The sequence below is a fragment of the Durio zibethinus genome, chromosome 22, assembly GCF_047325235.1.
Source record: "Durio zibethinus cultivar Kanyao isolate XHJ-2024 chromosome 22, ASM4732523v1, whole genome shotgun sequence".
NCBI classification, from domain to species: Eukaryota; Viridiplantae; Streptophyta; class Magnoliopsida; order Malvales; family Malvaceae; genus Durio; species Durio zibethinus.
This window is the reverse complement of record NC_143183.1, coordinates 14262041-14268392: the sequence shown is the minus strand read 5'-3', so window position 1 is coordinate 14268392 and position 6352 is coordinate 14262041. Positions and strand designations below refer to the sequence as shown.

At 33.5% G+C, this 6352-nt stretch overlaps 1 long non-coding RNA gene across 1 annotated transcript; it reads left to right on the top strand.

Moving 5' to 3' along the window:
• The first annotated feature begins 249 nt into the window (after positions 1-249).
• Positions 250-4452, top strand: LOC149512623 (uncharacterized). The gene is made up of 3 exons (XR_016331999.1): positions 250-562; positions 655-2611; positions 2685-4452. It is a non-coding gene; the product is annotated as an uncharacterized LOC149512623 (long non-coding RNA).
• The last annotated feature ends 1900 nt before the right edge of the window (positions 4453-6352 follow it).

The window sequence follows — 6352 nt, the reverse complement described above, 5'->3', positions numbered from 1 at the left end:
AAAAATTTTGAATATCCATTTTAGGAAACTTTCAACACATTTCAAAAATTTATTTTCGGAAGCCTCGAATCATTGCCCCAAATTGCATCTCTTAACTTAAAATCTTAAAATTTTAAAAACTAAACATAAAATCAAACAAAAAAAAAAAGCGATTTGCCCATAATTCTAAGCTATTTAACATCAAAATCAAGAATAGGGCTTGATTTGGGGCTCCTAAATGGTTTAAGGTTTCAGTGAAAAAGAGAAATGGGTGTGGAGTGTTTGGTATTTTAGGAAACTAGTGTTTTAGTTTAAGGTGTGAAGAGAAAAAGGATGGTTGTTAATAGTAATGGGGTGTGAAGAGAAGAAATGGAGCCGTAAATAGTACCTCTCATTTCAAAGCTCTTCCCATTCCTTTATAAAACAACGCCAATTGCATCATCGGTTAACTTGTCTATCATTTTTTTGGGTATTTGAAAATATATGTGATTTGGGTCCTTCGTCTCACACCATTTCAAGATCCACAAGTCACTCAGCTTTTTCTTCTAGACCAACTTTCACTGTCAATTTGGGCATCTTCGGGGTAAGCTAATCTCTTTTTATCACTCTTCTTTTTCTGCATATTACGGGGCTCATTCTGTATTTTCGGTTTTATCTGTGTGCTTTGTTTTTTAGGAGAATTTTGAAATTATCGGTTATGCTCGAATGGGGATATTTTTCTAAAATGGTGGATCCTGGGAGGACACAGCGAAAAGTTTTCTTTTATTCGATAAACAAGGAGCGTTGGCAAGGATTAAAGACAGGCTTAAAGGATATGTGGGTGTGAATTTTTTAGCTAATGATAATGATGTTTGGTATCCATCTCCCAATGTTATGATAAGGACCTCATCTTGCTAGACTTGATATACACACTATGCCTATAGTTTTTGACTTTTTTTGTGGTATGTCGAAATCATATTCCTTTGGTATGATAATACTTTTCAAGATAAGGAATTTACTAAGATGTTGGAAAAGGCTGGGGTTTTCTCTACAGTCTTGTTATTCTGAAAGGCTGAATTTCATGGTAATCATCCGAGATTGTGACATTTGGTGAGATGCTGGATAAGCAATCTCACACCATTTTTATGGCATTTGGTGAAATAACAGTTACCTTAGAAGATGTGGTCGAGGTTACTTTGTTGTCGATCTTTGACGAGGTAGATCTCAACTGGATCATATTATCCACAGCAAAGAGAGAGACTCAACAGTTGTTGATGGGTATTTTTGAGAAAACGACCATTCAATCGGCACCAGAACCTGGGGTAGGGGGAAGAGCACCAAGTCATATCGATGGTGTGATTACTTCATAATCCGTAAAAGTGAAACTTTGAAGTTTCGATAGGAGGCTTTTGTTCTGGCTTAGCTGAGCAAATAAGTTTTTGGAGGTGCTCCTGGCAATAGGATGTGGGAACTGATTCCTATTGCCATCAAAATTTCCCCGATGTGCCAAATTTCCGTTAACTCCTTTGGCATTAGGTACTTTATATCATCATCTGATTTTGTTGGTTGACAATTAACTTGACAGGGTTGGGAAATACATAATCTATTCTTATGTTCATGTCCCAATACTGCAAGTCTTCATGTGGGAGCATTATTTTTGCTATGCAGGAAGTAGGGTGGCTTTGAACAAAATTCAAGGAGGGTTTTATGACAACTAGGAAGTTGTTTTTAGTTTTCTAGAAGGTAAATTTCCTATCATTTTCTTGTGGCTCGGACATAGAAGGAGCAATGGTATAGCTTTTAAAACAATAATGGATGATGAAAAATGCTTTGTGTGGCGTCTTTATTTGACTGCTGAGAAAGATTTTCAAAGTCATCTTATCAGTCACGTTCCAATAAAAGTTAACGTTGAGTGTGTCTTCTTTTCACAAGAGCTAGCTTTTCTGGCTACATATGCTATAAATCAACTACCAAGTGGGCTCCCTTATTTCCATGCTGATGGCAGTTTTTATAGCATTACTTCTGCCATAAGTTCAGAGGCAGTTTGGACTCGATCATATGTCCCAACCAACACATATAAGCTTCTTCAAGATTTGAAGTGGGAAAATGGCATTTTTCCATATATAGCGAAAGTGGCAATTTCTCTTTTGGTTCAATTTGAGCTCCATGTTTATTTTTTTGGTATGGAGTTCGCTCTTGGTATGACTTTGGAAATGGTGAATTTTGGGAAGAATATTGGAATAGATTGCAAAAGCTTTGATTTTGATAAGGTTGCATTAATGGATCGAAATGAGCACTCGATTGAAGGTGGTGAGCCTATCGATTGGCAGTGTTGTGAAGCATCACCATACACTGTTTTATGCTCGGTCCAATAAAGCTTGGGTTACTATAAGACTTAAAGATTCGCCTAAGGTTCCCATTCTGATTCCAAATATAGTTGACCGCATATTCAAGGGAGTTCCTTCTTCCTCCTTTAGTTAAAAAGACCAGAATGAGAAAACCGGGCACAACAAACCCAAAAATAGTAAATTCCCGATGAAAGTTGCAGTAGTTGATCATACGTCTCGAAGGAGGAGCCATAGGTTGAGCGTGAAGTCTTCATTTCATAACGCCTTTCTTTTCGAACCCATATTCTCCTATCGATCTTGCCGAGGTATACCTCTTGTAATTTCCTTAATCTTCCATTTTAACGATCCTAAAAATCATTGTATTTATTTTCTTTTCAGAGGCACTCCATTGATGGCGACAATCACGCCAATGATTAAGATCTCCAGTCTTAAATCTTGCTAAAGTAAGTTCCCTTGCTTATAACAAGCTAATATCATGATGGGTTTTGGAGTTATCTCTACTATTGTTGTAGGTTGAGTTTGCAAAAGACTCGAGTTCTTCCAAAGAGCAAAGAACTCTTCCAGGAGGCAAAGAACTAAAGGTAAAATGGAAAAAGTTATAAATGCAAAATCGCCGACAATGGACATTATTGATGGTGAGTTCTCTGGTATCTCTTCGAATAACATTCTCACTTTCCTTTCTTTTGCACTTAATGAAAGGGATGATTTGTTTGGTTGTGATTCTTGTATTTCTTGTTGGATTTTTATTTTATTTTATTTTTTGTTAGAGGCTACAAGCAAGAATGTTTCTTCCGTTGGTAGGAGTGAAATAGTGATTTGCATAGTTGCTAATACCCGTTTCTCTTGATTTCTTTTGACTTTATTGACTTATGTGCTGTATGGAAAGAGGGCTAATGAGAGTGTAGGTGCCCTTTGGCTATTGGATATAGGTGTTGCTTGTGTAGATGGTAAGTTGGAGAACAAGATATCTTGACTTTGCCTTGGATATTCGTGAGCATGGTAATTTCTGTCCTCGTATTTTATATCCTATATAATTTTGATACATTATGAATAATTTTAACATTGAACATAACATAAATACAAATAATTTAAATATAAATATGACGCATTTATTATATATATTACATGTGATACGATATGATTAATATATTTAAAATTTATTTATATTCAACTAACATAACACGATATGATTAACACAATTATATATGAATAGCATGATTAGACACAATTAATTATATAAATAATATAATACGATATAATATAATTAACATGATTATATACAAATAATACGATTATATACAATTAATGCATTTATTTAAACAAAAAATAAATTTAAATTAGTATTTAAACAAAAATTATTTAGAAATTAAATATTTATAATCTACTTAAACATCAAAATGATATGATAAATATGATTATTAATTAATTTTTTAAATAATTTAAAATAATTTTTAAATCTTTTTATGTTATGAATAGTATCGTATCTTAAATATGTTATTATCGTTTGACACGAATATGATATAAATAATATCGTGTTTAACCGTGTCAACAAGATTGAGACACGAAACACGATTATACTAACCCATACACGATTTTTTTCGTGTTATTTTATATATTATGTGTAAAATTGTCGGGTCTAGATACACATATACAAAGCAATGAATGTTTTTGTGTCTGATCTTTCTTGTATCAGCCAATGCCGCAAGTGCTAAAAGGGATGTTTCATTAGAAAAAATCAATGTAACTAGTGGTCCTACCTCCCAAGCTGTCAGTGGTTTTGTTGGGATAGTAACAGGTAATTTTGCTAAGTTTGTTGAAAGTGAGATGACTCGTATCCTTACTAGAAAGACTAGTGGAGCTGCTGCAAGCAAAGTTATCCAAGCCGTTAGTAAAGATGTTGAGATTGCCGCTGACAAGGTTGTTCGAGTTGCAATCAGTGGGGCTATTCAAACTGCTGCCGGTGATACTGTTAAGAAAAAGTACCCCTTACTTAGTCTATCATAGATTCTTTGCATTTGTTAAAGATTTGGAAAGCCATGTGCTGGTTTTAGATGTCTTGATAATGAGGATGATTGAGCTTATAGATAGAACTGTGAGTTGTCGAGAATCAGATTGTGGATGAGTTGATGGCATCGTTCATGCAAAACTTAGATTACTACATTCAGATACTTCTTGCTTCTTTGCTTCTCTGAAATGTTTTGCAGAATTTCACCTTTACTTATCTTGTTCTTACTATTACTGCTGAGGATTGGAAAACCTCTGATGATAAAAGTGTGTCGTATGATAATGATGATGAGAGCGAGGAAGATGTAGCCATGGTCGAGAATGATGACTTTCCCTTTACTAACACAGCTTTCAAGATTGTGCTAAGTAATGATATTTTCTGCTTAATAATAGTTACTATTTCCTGCAAGTAATTAGTGTATTCATATTTATCTGTGTGGCACAAATCAAATAACACAAACTTTTTTGTTTTAGACTCTCAGGTGGGTGTTATTGTCGTGATAAGGGTTAGATATCCCAGAGACAATGATGTATCCTTTAAAGATACCACTCTTCTGGGGCTACCCCCAGTGCTTCTACCAGTATTACTTTTGTGAAAGATAGAAAAATAACCATAGTTCACAGCAATGATTCGGGGCTTACCAACACCGTAGAGTCAAAGAACGAAACATATGCTATTAATTCGACCAAAAGAGTTCAGGTTCCTTATTCTGAGTCTGATGCTAATGATTTGCTAAGGATTATAGATGGTACAAACATAAGCTCTTATGTCTCACTTGTCAGTTTTGAAAGTGGTAACTCAGAGCGCCGTCTTGTGGGTCACAACCGTGTTCCATTAGAGGAAGTTCCATTGGTGACAATGATCTTTGAGAAATATCCATATTTTTATAGTAATCTAAAGGTTGCTCTTCGTCTGTTTTGCCGCGTCCTTAGAAAAATGAAGGTAACGATCCTAGAAAACTTACCTAAATGCTACTCAAATGGAGAGGTCACGTGAGGGATAACTTGTATGCAGGTTTTAAAGCTAAGTTTGCCTTGAGTCAATTGAAAAGAGTTGCTTAAGCTTATCTTGATCAGTGTGCACAATCATCCCCAGAACTGATGGAGTTAAAAAGCTTAGATGCAAATATAGCCAAAGATCACAGCAAAGATTGAGCACAAATAGCTGTAACTAATGGGTTGCTTAGTTCACGAAATGTTAGATTTCAGGTAAAAGAGTGATATTCGAAAAAGTGTAATCTTCAAAGAAAAGTATGATTTTAAGAGATTTCGTTTTCAGATTCCAGTATTTGGTTGGAAGAATATGCATTTATTAAATCATGTATTTTTATCATAATATCTTTGATAACATAACAAATACAATATTTTGTTAAAAAAATAAACACAAAAATTCATGCCTTTATCTTTAAAGGGATCGCAAGATTTTATATTTTTTTATTATTTAAATTATACCAATTGTTATGTTTATATAGGAAACCGCAATAATTGATTTTTTTTAAAACATAATTATGAACAATTACTGCATTATTTTTTACAAAAATGCAATAATTGATGATGATAAAAATATTACAATGATTAAATACTGTGTAATGAATAAATAAACGTTGTATTTGAGTTTTGTGTAAAAAAAACTTAATTATTGAGTTTTTCTTAAAAAAAAATAGTAATTGATCATTTATCATGTTTTTAATATACAAGGAACTATTACTTTATTTATTTTAAATTACATAGTAATTGAATTTTTTAAGAAATTACTTGACTCAATTATTGTGTTTCTTTTAAATAAATGCAGTAATTGATATTTTTAAAATCATAAACTCTATTTGATTTTAAACATTCTATTTACAATACTTAAACCTTCAACCAGCAAATGAAGCACCTGAATTTGAAAACCCCTAATCCATCATCCAATCACCCTCATTGCTAGGTCTCTATCATCGTGTCGTCGAGCTTAAATTGTCACCATTATCGCCTAGCCTAACTTTGGTAAGTTAATTTTTTTTCTTATTCTCTTTTCTTCATGGGTGGATGCGTTTGTGATT